Source organism: Ursus maritimus, unplaced genomic scaffold, assembly GCF_017311325.1.
Source record: "Ursus maritimus isolate PB19 unplaced genomic scaffold, ASM1731132v1 scaffold_6, whole genome shotgun sequence".
Lineage (NCBI taxonomy): Eukaryota > Metazoa > Chordata > Mammalia > Carnivora > Ursidae > Ursus > Ursus maritimus.
This window is the reverse complement of record NW_024426774.1, coordinates 24,537,084-24,550,726: the sequence shown is the minus strand read 5'-3', so window position 1 is coordinate 24,550,726 and position 13,643 is coordinate 24,537,084. Positions and strand designations below refer to the sequence as shown.

Genomic DNA, 13,643 nt, shown 5'->3' with positions numbered 1-13,643 from the left:
GAGTCCTAATTCAGTGTGCCTGGTGTCCAAAAACAATCAGGGCTCAGGGACACACAGAGGAAAAACCATATGGAGATATATGGAGAAGATAAGCCAAGGAGAAAGGTCTCAGAAGAGACTATCCTCCCTTGATCTTGGACTTGTAGCCTCCAGGACTCTGAGGATAGACATTTCTGTTGTTTAGGCCACCCAGTCTGTGGGCAGGCCATTATGCAGCCCCAGCAAATGAATCCAGCTGGTCTCTCTCTGTGCCTCATTACCTCTTGGGCATCATGTCCACCTGTCTTGCTCACAGACCCTCCGCTCTCCCCTGTCGTCTGGACAATGCATTGCTTACGGTCAGATGATTTACTTGCTCTCATAAACTGGCAGGCTCCACTCTCTCCGCCCATTTCTTCATCCATATTTGTTTGGCTGGCAAAGGTTTTGTTTTGAACTGATTTTTAAATGTCTCCCTTGTAAAGGGCACACATTCTCCAGCTCTCCACCAGCCAGTGTGCCTAAGGTCCTATTCCTGTCTGCTTTACTCATCTACACTAAAGTCTGAACCACTTCTGGCTCCCACAGCCTCTGTTATGGGATTCTAGGATGCTTTAGCACACAGCTTACCCCATGCTTGGCCTCAGGCCCAGGAGGCTTCTCACCGCCGGGGCGGGGCCCCCCCGGGCCCACCCCCATAAGGCCTCCTCTGCGGCTGGGCTTGGCACCTGGCGTCCTGCCACCTTGTCTGTTTTCACACCTCTGACTTCATTTAAACTTCCACCTTCATGAACTTGGCACACTCACCCTGGTTTTATACCTAGGTTGGCACGGACTGGTTTTTAGGTTCTCCACAGGTCTGACGGACCTTAGCAATTCCATATTGATCCATTCATTTATTCATCCATTCAATAAATGTTTATTGCTGGCTTGCCAGTGTGTCTGTTTAACTTGAGTATTACCTTCTGTGCTGTTAGCTTATTTATGGCACATCTAAGAATTTACGATTCTTTATAGTGTGTCTAAGAATTTTGTTCATCCCTCTAGTTCAATTAGGCTGACCCTGGGAGGTAGGCATTATGTACCCATTTTACAGATGTGGGAATGGAGGCTTAGAGATCTTGAATTACTTACCCAGAGTCTGATGTGGCTAATACCCAGAGCCACAGCTATTCCCTGATCTTCTGGCACCATCTTTTCAAGACTCCTGTTTGCTTCTAACTCCTGCCAGATATAAGGGGGAGAGCTTTCTCAGCTTTGGAGAGGTTCCTAAATTCTCAGAGAAGACGCCCTAGAAAGGAATTGTGTGCCTAAGTCCTGCTCCTGTGAAGCCGCTATTGAAGTAAGTGGGGCCGGGGTGGGGGAGGCTGGGTGTGAGGCAGTGTCAAAAGGGGATTTGAGGATGTGGCCTCTGTAGGGATGTGGCCAGGTGGGAGGGGATAAGTTGGGGGACATTCTAGCAAGCCCACACACCTGCTGCAGGCCTGAGTGGGAGAGGCCTGGCCTAGGGCCTTGGCTCTTGGGAGATGTATTTGTCAGGAGCTGAGGACTTAAGAGTGAAAGCTTGACTTTGAGTTGGAGAGCAGAGAGCTGGAAGGTCAGTGACCAGAAGGCTCTAGATAGTGAAGGGAACTAAGCCAGAGCATGAAATGAGGACCAGCATGGAGACTGAGACTTTAGCTCTGTGTCAAACTCACTGAGCAGCTGAGAATGTGTTTGTATAATCTGTGAACCCAAGTGTTCTCTGTGCCCAAGGTGCTTCTCGGTGGCATAAAAATTGGTATATAGAGAGAATTCATTCTTCTTTTCTAGGTAGCCTTTCTACCTCTTCCAGGACCCTGCAGTTCTCTCTCCCCGTCCCCACACTGTCCTATTGGCATGTTGTAGGATGGCCGACTTGTTTGGGTTTGCCCGGGACCTTACCGGTTTTAGCACTGAAAGTCCCACATCCCAGGAAACGCCTCAGTTCTGGGCAAACTGGATGGCAGGTCCCCCTAAAGATCTTTCCCTCCAGTGACTCCTTCCCCTGCGGACAGGCCCCTGACTCCTCTTTGTTAAACAGTTCTGCTTCCCCTTGAGCTCCTAGTCCACCCTCTTTCATCTATGGATTACTAGACCTGTATGTGGAATCCATCTCACTATGGCCCTTCACCTTCCAGACAACTCCTGAACCTTCCCTATCAATCTTCACCAGCCCTCATTCTTGATAACCGCTGGGTTCTGGGATCCCACGTTCTCCTTCTAGCTCTGAAGTGGCTGTTTCTCTGTCTCAGGTCTAGGGCGTGAGCGCTGCCTCTGCTCTCTCTCTGCCTATTTGCAACGGCCCTCAAGGCTCAGGTCTTGGACTGCGCCGTCACTGATCTGCACAGGTGCCTACAAGAGTCAGGCAGGAAAGGCCATCCATTAGGCAGAGTAAGGATGGGAAGAACCAGAGACTAGGGGCTCCATTTAGAGAGGTTTCCATTTTGCAGGTTTTCACAGCAGTTGGCTACCCTTGGTTCAAGTGCACGACTTTTGAATTTCAGCTGCTACAGGAAGTAAGGAGAAGGAGGCCTTACCATCCAGCCTGGGACTGGAATATTTCCACGCAAAGGCATAGAAGGGGGTCTGGATATATCTTCGGCAAGAATTCTGAGGGTGTTTGGAAATATCCTGTCTTGACTTGGGAGAAAAGTTCTCCTCCTTACAGTGGCATGAGAAGGCTCTCTCTTCACCTGCCTTTGTGCCTCCCCCCGAACCCCCTGGCAGGTAATCAAGTTCCTAATCATAAGGCTCTCACAGTGCAGTCAGGACCCTGATGGGGACAGGAGAGAACCAGCTAGGCGAATCCTGGGAGCTCTGTTCGTGTGGAAAGCAATTCTCCTGGCTGATAAAGGCCTTTTCACTCATCATGGGCTCATTCATTTTTCCACCCGAATTCAGGGGCAGAGCGTGGCCCTCTAGTGAGCGATGATGGTCAGAAACTAATGAGCGGGGAGATCACAAGAAATTGCAGACCTGAACAAGGTCAACAGCTTGACTAGTTAAGCTATTCTTAGTACCAGTGTCACACGTCTAGAAAGGACTTTGAAGAATAATTTGTCTATTCTTCTTGTCTCTAGTGGAACTTTATGTAAATAATCTCCAATTTTCTATATTCTAATTTTTTATTTCCTTGAAGAGTTTGTGCCCTATGTTCCTTTAAAAAACAACCCCCCTCAAAAAAACCTCCTTCATTCCTCTATTAGGAATTTTTTGGGTGTTTTAAAAAACTATACAGTTGGATATAAAACAGGTGGAAGGTATATTTTTTATCCTTGAGAAGTCTCCAATTACAGATGGGAAGACAAGGTATACATAAGAATAACAACTCTTGCAAAGACTTCTTGCTGCTTCTCCTGGCCCTGCCACGTAATGGCTGTCAACCTTGGGCAAGTAACTCCGATGTCTCATCTGAGACTTACTCTTTAAGTGTCTCGCCCGTCATACCAGCGCTTAGATTACAGGGTGGTTCTGGGGTCCGGATGAAATGCTCGTCAGCAGCCCAGGCTGTATACAGTACGTATTAACAAATGTTAACGATCATTAATAACTTTAATTCTTACAGAAGTTCTGCTGATAGAAGCATTATTACCTTTATTTTATAGGTGAAGAACACTGGTATTTAGTTGCTCAAGGTGGATTTGGGCTTCCAGCTTGGGCTTCTGACTTCCTAGAATCAGCATTTACACATTATTACTGTGCAGGGTAATAGTGCCTCCCCCCCCCATAACACCGAGAGCTTCTAGAAAACAAAATAGAAAGCTTAATGCTCAAGGAGGTGAATTTCACAACTGGTCTGAAAGTGAGCAATGGTTATAGAAGTTGAGGTTACATAGGTCTCGGGGGGTCTGGTGGGCATAGGGGAGCCTCGGAACTGCCGACATCAGGCACATGCCTGCCTTCCAAGATTTGTCCTTATCACCATTTGCCTGCCTCAATTTCAGAGGAGAGAAGAGGCACAAGCTTTGGGAATGGGAGGGCTGGAGAGCTCTCCTCTCGTGGCCCAAACCTGAGGCTCCCAGCTCTGCCGTGTGACCCGCACAGCCATGCCAGGCTGGAAGCCTCTCTGACTGCGACCCTCTGGGGACCGTGTTCACCGGGCCTGGGCCAATTTGTCCAGCACCGAACACCAGGGGATCGCCCGGGTTAGTGCAGGTAGTTTGGGAGGGAACAACAGGACTAGGAAACCCTAGCCTATCTTCTGGTACCTTATGGTCTGGTTGGCAGACACAACAAAGACACTTGAGACCCTTAATAAGCTGCTCAGTGTTTTGTGATGAGATGCAGACTTTGTGGGTGCTATCAAGTTCAGGGAAGGGAGAGTCACTGTGGACTCGTGACCGGCGCTGAAAAGAGGGGAAAGTGGAGACAGTCAGAATGGGCTCACCGCCTGGCCACTTTCTGTGGAAGCACGTTGGCAGGCGATGCCAGGAGGACAGGGTCTAGAGCCACGGTGTGGGGAGGGGGGAGGGTGACGGGGTCCACTGCAGACATGGTCCAGTTTTAGTCTCATGCCAACCCTGTGACAGTGGGTTTCATTATGTGTGGTTTACAGATGCGGTTCAAAGATGGGTTCAAGTACCTGTCCGGATGATATGCTACAGACGCACTGCTCATGGGCTTGGTGGCCTTGAGAGGTGACTGTCCTGAATCTGCAGACTGCTCCGCTGGAGGCACTGTTCAGTGCGGTCTTTCCAAAGCTGAAATTGCTTCATAGAAACAGGACAGGAAGGTTCTGGTACGGCGTTTTGCAAATTCCCAAGGACTCTCCCTAAACTGTTGTAGCACTAGAGAAGCAGGACGAGAAGTGTTAACAACACACACACACACACACACACACACACACACACACACACACATACACACACATATACACACACATACACACACATACATATATACACACACATACACATACATATATATACACACACACATATACACACACATACATGCACACATACACGCACGCATATATACACACATACACACACATATACACACACACATATACACACATACACACACATACACGCACACATACACACATATATACACACATATACACACACACATACACACATACATTTATACACACATATACACACATACACATACACACACATATACACACATATACACACATATACACATACACACACATATACACACATATACACACATACACACATATACACATACACACATACACACACATACACACATATACACACATATACACATACACACACATACATACACATATACACACACATACACACACATATACACACACACAGATGTTGAAGCCCTGTAGACACTGCAGTGCTCCCAATACATACTTTGCCAAAAATGTTGGCTTAGGGCCAGAAACTACAATAACTGAAATAACTTCGGCAGAAACCCTTGGGGGCAGTGGGAAGAGCCAGGGAAGGGCATGAGAAGGATTATCTTAGTCTTCATGCTTGTTTAATGCTTGAAGAGAAAGGGAGCAGACTGAAATTAGTCACCCCCCTCCCATACCAAATCTGCTCTTTTTATTTAAAAAAACAACTGTGGTTTGAGACACATGAATGATACATTTAGGTTTCAAAGGAAATTTTATTTTTGCATTGGAAGAAATTAAGAGGGTTTTTTTTAAAACTTATCTGGAGAGCTGCATTTCCTGAGCTGTAAAGAAAAAAAAAATTCTTTCCGTTCTTGAAACTTATCTCCTTTTCTTTCAACAATAAGTCATCTTGGGTTATTTTTTTTCCATGCCTAGATCAAATGAGACCAACAGCAAAGGGCAGTGATGGGACAAGTTGATCTCAAAGCTCAGCTGGGGTAGAAGGCAGGCCTTCTAAGAGTTGAAGAAGGGGATCTGGGCACAAGGGACCCCTGTGTGCCCCAGATAAGCTGCCCTTATAAAGATGAAGACATTGCACATAATTAATTAAATGAGTATCTATTTACATCTTCTTTCTTTTCTAGACCCAAGTTCCTCCAGCTCAAAACTCAGTCCCTCGCAATACCCACCAGTCGTGGATTTTATTTTGCCTAAGTGAGAAGGGCAAGAAAGAGCCAGGGAGCCCAGCTGGGTGAGTCCCAAGCTCATGCCTGCAGCCCTTCCATCATCACTGTGTGCGAACACTGAGCTCCACACGCACAGGCAGGGCCTGATTTTTTCTTCCTTTTTTAAAGTTAATAAACTTTATTTTCAGAGCAGTTTTAAGTTCACAGAGAAACTGAGCAGAAAGTGAAGAGAGGGGTTCTTGGGTGGCTCAGTCCTTAAGCATCTGCCTTCGACTCAGGTCATGATCCCGGAGTCCTGGGATCAAGCCCCGAGTCAGGCTCCCTGCGCAGGCGGAGCCCGCTTCTCCCTCTCCCTGCCACTCCCCCTGCTTGTGCTCACTCTCTCTGTCAAATAAATAAATAAAGAGAATCTTAAAAAAAAATCTTTAAAAAAAAAGGGCGCCTGGGTGGCTCAGCTGGTTAAGAGTCTGCCTTCAGCTCAGGTCATGATCCCAGGGTCCTGGGATGGAGCCCCACATCGAACTTCTTGCTCAGCAGGGAGTCTGCTTCTCCCTCTCCTTCTGCCCCTCCCCACCCCCTCTCTCTATGTCTCTGTCTCAAATAAATTTTAAAAAAAAGTGCAGAGAGTCCCATGTATCCTCCCCACAAAGGCATCCCACACAGCAGGGGTCCCTTGTTACAGGGGAGGAGCCTGGCAGACACGTCATTATCACGGGAGCCCACAGTTTACATTAGGGCCCCCTCTCAGTGTGATAGACTCTATGGGTTTTGACAAATGTGTGCTGACCCTACTTTCTTTTCTGATGCGGCCCTGTATGTGTATTTATAAGACAAAGTATTGTAATAACTCGAGAGTGACTATGGGAAGGCATTGCATCCAGAAGAAAGGGGTCTTGACATGTGAGTGGCCAGGGACAGTCATAAGGAGATAGAACTCCATTGGCGGGAGTCTGAGGCTGGGGGGACATGATGGTTTCCAAGGGTCCACTCAGCTCCAAGACCCGAGCTTCTGTAACCTGGCCGTCCACTGTGAGGAGCACGCCTAGGAAGCCCTATCCCGTGGGGGTGCTGCTTGCCCGGTCTGCCCACTGCGGCCGACAGGATCAGTCGGGATTCACGGTGTTCGGGCTTCTGTTTGTTTGATGGGGTCTCAAGAGGATTGTTTGTCTCCACACTTTTCAAAGACGATAAAATGATTGAGGACATGGAATAAGATCTGCACAGTTTATTAAACTTAATTAACTATGCATATATAATTATAATTTAATGATGTATATAATAAGTCACATATATAATATACGGTATGGCTCTGGGATTAAATTCGATTCCTCTTCACTGAGGACCTGCGGGCACGTTTGCCTAGGACGAATGTGCCACAGTTCCGTGTGTTGGTGGCAGCGAAGACATTGCTGAACGGCCCTGGCGGCCACACTGGGACTCGGGTCCTTCCATCGGTGTTCCCACAGCTGCTACCAATCTGTGGCCACTGGATGTGGAAAGCAGCAGGGGGGAATCTGATCCCCATCAGATCTTTGTTGTACCAGTTCTTTGTAAGATCCACTGATCTTTCAAAGCCTGCAAGTCTGCAATTAAAAAAAACAAAACAAAACCCAACTCATCACCAGGGCTTTTATACCATATGTAGAAATGTGTCAGTCTCTACACGCAGTTGTCCAGGCTGCTGCTGAAGGAGAGCGTCTTCCTCAGTTTCATTCCTCAGGAAGCATCCTTCCCTCTAATGCTTACTTCTTCCTCCTCTCCCCCTCTCCCTCTCCTCCTCCTCCTCCTTCCTCCTCCTCCTTCCCCCCTTCTCCTCCTTCTTCTTTTTTAGAGAGGGAGTGGAAAGGGAGAGAGAGAGAGAATCCTAAGCAGACTACAGGTCGAGCACAGGGCCCAATGCAGGGCTCAATCTCACGACCCTGCGATAGTGACTTGTGCAGAAATCAAGAGTCAGACACTAAACCGACCGCAGCCCCCCAGGTGTCCTTCTAATGCTTACTTCCTGAGAAACCCTGGCTGGAGCTGCAACCCAGGAAAGAATGCTCTCTCCCTCAGCTATGGCTCTCTGTCTCTCTCTGAGCTGTGGCATGTCCCAGAATGCCAGGGATTTTCTTTTGGTAAGAATAGCAGAAAGGATGGATTGAGAGTGATTAGCAAAATGGTCTATTCTGCACAGAACACAGGTCTTGTGGTCGTTCTTATCCTTCATATGAAACAACCTTCTGGCCGGAGCTGTCTGAGGTGTGACTCTGGGACCATTGTTGCCTTTTCCCGTGTGTCGCACGGCTCCAGCTTCTCCCAGTAAGTCAGAGTGGCCTGCCAAGCAGGGTCTGGTGCCACATGGCACTTTTTTCCTGGCAAGGCCACAGCTGAGGCCGTCCTCTGATCGAATTTATCACAGAGGCGTTGGCTGTTCGATGATGCCAGCTGGGATTTACTGAGCGGCTCCTATTTGCCAGGCCCTCTGTTGGAGGTGGGCTACCCAGGAAGCTGGCTCTGAGATGGAGGTTAGCATGCGGGAAGCGTGTTAGTGCTCTTGGGCTCAGCACTGGGGCAGGGGAAGGAAAGGAGGCAGAGTGGGCAGAGGGAGTAGTTGAGCTGCCCTGTGGTCACGAGGGCTCCGCTCACCCGCCATGGGACGGCCCATCAGAACTGTTCCAGGTGGGGACGAGGGGAGCAGGCCTTCTGTTTCCTCACGGAATGCTCAAGGCTGCAGCTGCTTCAGGAAGAAGGGTGTGGTGCTGGCGGAAGCAGATTTCTGCAGCCGAGGGCAATTTCTAGAGTCAGCTGGAGGTTGAGGGCTGACAGCTGGCCGTACTGCCTGCAACCGGGCAATAACCCCTCAAGGATAATTTCGGCGGCACAGCAAGGCGTCCACGGGACCGTGCTAAGCCCGCTCTATGCCCTTAAGGAGCGTAATGTCTGGATGGTGGAATTAAACACGAATGTGAACGACGAGAGTGTAAGGTGGCAGCAGGCAGGTGGAGATCCCAGACCCCTAGGGATTTGTGGTTGCAGAGGGCGATGGTGGAGCTAGAGGTGTCGCCTTCGCTTGGGGACAGTATGTGAATTGGGTCTTGGAAAATACTGCCTTGAGCGGTTTTGTCTTTACGCAGTCAAGGTAGCCTGGTTGAAATGCGTGGGGCACCGAGCGGGGCTTCCTTCACAGAGCCCACGGGGCCCAGGTTCCATGCTCGAGCTTCGGTCAGTCCCTGTGGCCGACGAGGGCCGGCTGGTCAAGTGCCGCAGCTCAGAGGCCGCTTGCTTGTTTTCGCTTTATCTCAAGAAGTTCCGGAAATGTGGCTGAGGAGTTCAGGGCTCCCGTTATCTCCAGCCTCACTTCCTGCCACCGCGGCCACGCCGGGGTATCAAGAGGACAAGCTGCATCTGGTCTGGGGCCTGGACAGACTCTGCTCGGGGCAGGGAGCACCCACTGACTTCCCCGCAGTGGATTCTAGCATTTCGTTCCCTGGCATGTTCCTGAGGAGTAGGATTTTCTGGAAGGAGGGGAATTCCTTTGTCCTGCGGAGAAAGCTGTGCAGGCATTCAGGAAGCAGATAAGATCCTGAGGGCCCGGCCATCCGCATGCGAGCAGGTGCCTGCGTGGTGGCCTGTCCCGACACCTGCCTGACCCTGAACTCTCACCTTCTTCTCTGCCAGGCTGCCAGGACCCTCTCCTGCTGGGCTGCTGCTTCATTCCTCGCTGTGACTTACCTGTGACCACAGTCGCAGCAACAGCAGCGGATCCCGTGGTCACACAAGCAGACTCTTGGTTCCTCAGATCAGCATAGTGAGATCCAGCTCCGTGGGGTGGGCAGACACGAGTGATGGGAATGGTGCGTGCGTGTGCCTGTGCGCGAGCGTGTGTGCATGTGTGCATTGGTGGCCGACGGAGGACAGAAGGCCCAGTCAGGGGAAGGGAGATCCTCTGGCCTCCTGGGGTGGGGGTGGGAAGGAGAGCAGGAGGAAGGAGGATCAAAGGGACAGTGGCCTCGGAGAAAGGAGACCTGATCTCACCAGGGTCATCATTGTGCCAGTATGTCTGCGATTCTCTCAGAGGTGAACCAAATCCCAGTTCCACCCCAAGATGGGACTGGGGTGCGGTGAGGGTCATCTCTCTGCACTGAGCTGGCTTTTGCTACTCAAACAGGGATTGAGAGATGCTGTGACAAGACACTGGCAGGCAGAAAATGAGGCTTTGCCTTACACGATAGCGTGATTCTGAGACTTCGTGAACGGAGATAAACATTCGCCATTTAGGTCATGCGTGCGGGACATCGGAGCATCTGTTATTACCTGTGAAAGTCTTAGGTGGCCTGCATCGGAGCCAGGCTGTCATGTTGCCACCCTCCCCCACCAAACCCACCCCAGTGGGCGCTTCTCGAGGGTTCTGAGCCTGCTGTCAGCACCAGCTCACTGTGGCTGGGAGGCCAGGCAGGGTCTCCGGGCTGTGTAGGGGCCACACTGGGCCAGGGCCTGCAGGTGCCCACAGACAGTCTCCGCACGCCGGGCTGGGGTATCCCCACACGCCTGCTCTTCCAGGGTCTTTCCTCTGTGCCTCTCCAGGGCTTTCCTTCCCAGAGACGGGATTCTCACCTCTTCCCAGAACCGAGCCTCTTCTAGCTACGCCAATAGCACTCACATGCGCGGTGGTTAGGCTCTCGGTGAACTTTCCCCTCTCTCAGCATCCTCACAATATCTCGGAAAAATTGAGATGACCCCCACTTGCGGGGAAAGTGAAGGGAGGCCCAGAGGCCACACAGCTTGTGCTGAGCTAGAATTCAGGCAGCGGATGTCCCCCGTCAGCCGTGCTGACCTGGCCTCAGGCCACGGCTCCACCCTCGGGCTTCAGTGCCGTCCCCTGGGGCGGGCTGTGGACCTGCCCCTGGTGAAATTCTGAGCGAGGAGACAGAACTGCTATTTGTAACATTTCCTTATTCTGTAGGCTCAAGTGTTCTAAGCGCACACACTATAGCCACTGGATGCTTAGAAAAGGATGATTGCTTTGAAAGTTCCCATCAGCCCGTCTGGAGAGCCCTGCCCTCTCTTCCTCACTTATCCAGTAAGACCCACTTCAGTGCATCCTCGCAACACACACACACACGCACACGCACGCACACACACCCAAGCCCTCCAGGAAGCCTCCCCTGCTGAGGCCGGGTCCCCTCTGCACACCACAGCACAGCTCAGGCAACACGCTTAGCTGGGCAGACACAATGGCACGTGGCCACTTACTGTGTTGTCTGCTGGTGCAGGCCACTGCTTTGTCTGACCTCACAAACACAACTTGCAGCTTCTTGAGCACAGAAAGGAAGCTGTGAAGCCAGAAAGCTGTTGGGTTAGCTGCTGGGTCCCCCTCTGGCACCGTCCGCTTCGGCAAACTCTCCCATGAGTATGTCTGGTTGGCAGGACCTAAATTCACATCCTGAACCTGCTTGCAAGGGGGTCTGGGAATTGGCAGTGTTTCTCTGTCCAACCCGTACGGCCTCTGTGTGGCTCTAGGCAGACACATGCTCAGTCAATCCCCTGTATCAGGAGACTCAACTCTTGGAAGAGCTTACCAGGTATTTTGGTCACCGTAGTCCAGGTTATGCCGTGGATCAATAGCCCACGGCCATCAGTGCGTTAGCATTAACACGAGGGCTGACCCCTGGCTCGTGCCCCTTGCCCCTGCGGACTGGTAAGGGATTTCACAGGGCCCCGGGGCCTTGGGCTGACCACGGCTCCATCTTCACACCTGCTCCCAAGAGCATTCTTGGTGAGGCAGGAAAAACAAAGTGTGGCTAACTACACGCTTGTTTGTGCAAGGAAGGGACACTCACGTTTCACTAGCAAAGCAAGTTCCCCAGCTCGCCCAGCGTCAAGGGTATAGAATGGCAACCATTCCTGGGCTGAAGGGACCAGAGAACCAAAGTGCGGTAAGCAGCACTGATGACCTCTGCTGGGAGGTGGAGGGGAGAGCTGTGCCCCCTACACTGTGCCCCCTACACCAGCCTCATCACTCCAGCAGGGGCCACTCACCATTCCCCCATGACCATGTTCCTTCAGGCCCTGACAAGTTCAGCTTTAAAAGATACTGATACCATTTTTACTTGAAAATGGCCTGTGAAAAATCAGGCTCGGTCCCCAGAGGCAAAATTCTCCTCATGCTTTTCCTCAAATATATCTGTGGTTCTCAGTCTGTCATGACTCTGTGGGCTGGGAATGCTGCGTGTTTACTTTTGTATAAAAGCCCTGCTTATCTTTCTTGAATTAGGGAGAGAAGGTGATTGGCACTAGAGACACAGCCCAGATGTTTCTCAGGTTGAGCCCCAGTGCCTCACCCAGGCTTGTGCTGACCACCTTCTCCCAGCTGGAAGCCATCTGCTCTCATGAGTCCCTCCTCTGCCTGTGCTCACCCCTCACCCCCCTTCCCAGAATGGTCCCTCATTGCATTATCAACGTTTGTATAAATGCCTCACTTCCCCCACTAGCTCTGAGAGCCAGAACTTGATTTGATCCATCTAGAATTATCCCTGCTACACAGATGGCATGTACTAAGTATTTCTGAATAGGTTAAAGAATGAATTTCTGTCTTTACCTTAGAGCCTTTCCTGCAGGAGTATCTCAGTGTCTTCTGAGTAAAAGAAAGAATGGATGAATGGATGGATGGACAGATGGATGGACAAACGGACACACAAATGAACAAAGGACTGAATACGTACAGAGTCAGTTCACCTCTCCTAGCCCATTTCCCTGGATAGCTCTGCTGCTTCTGAACACCGAATGCAGAAATGTAGCCTCTTGGAACAGAGCGGACAGATGGAAGTGGGGTAACGCAAGGCAACCTCTCACCGCTCTGCCAACTGAGGCCCGGGCCCTGCCATGGCCCGCCGTGTCCCCTGCACCTGTACAAAGCTAGACTTTGGTCATGACTTAACTCTAAGGCACAGGGGGCAAAATTTGCCGGGGCAGGGGTGTAGGGTGTTGCTCTTATCTGATGGTTTCTGTGGTCCAAACTGAGTAGTGTGGGGGAAGGAGCCATAGGACAGTGGAGTCCCTAGGCATTCTTGCCTGTGAAACTGCCTGGCTGGGTTCCTGCTCTCTGCAGTAAATGTTTTCCAGGCAGAGGCTCGATCTACCCCCGGGTTCCCGAAGCCTGTAAGAGGTCAGGAGGCTGAGGCAGCAAGAGCCGGAGGGACTGCCCCAGAGAAAGTGTCCCTTCATTGTCCCCTCACCCGTTGAGAGGGGCCTCAAGCACCACTTCCTCTTTCTCGGAAGATGGGAAAAGTGCCACCACACATTCCCGGGGCCTCGCTGATCTCTGGAGTCTTGAAGAGGGAGGGACATGTGGGGCAGGAAGACATGCATGTGTCCAAGTGGTGGTGGGGCAAGGGGACAATGGATACCCCTCTTTCTTCTTCACTGCTGTCTCCTTCGTCTCAAAGGCATAGAGCAGGCTGGGCTTTGCACTCAACTTAGGGGACATGTGACCTCTTTGCCTCGGTCTTCTCTTGCCCTTCATTTCACGAGAAAGAGAAACCTTTGGGTACAGAAGGAAACCCGGAGGTTTGGGGATCCTCTCCACTCCAGAGTGGCTGGAAGCGGTGGTTCCAGGAGGTCAGCCTGGAGGCATCAGGCCGATGGGA

At 50.9% G+C, this 13,643-nt stretch overlaps 1 long non-coding RNA gene across 1 annotated transcript; it reads right to left on the bottom strand.

The window, feature by feature from the left end:
• Positions 1 to 7,227: 7,227 nt before the first annotated feature.
• Positions 7,228 to 10,799, bottom strand: LOC121101082. Its single transcript, XR_005833040.1, has 2 exons — positions 9,730 to 10,799; positions 7,228 to 7,598 (listed from the first exon to the last, which is right to left on the bottom strand). It is a non-coding gene; the product is annotated as an uncharacterized LOC121101082 (long non-coding RNA).
• Positions 10,800 to 13,643: the final 2,844 nt, after the last annotated feature.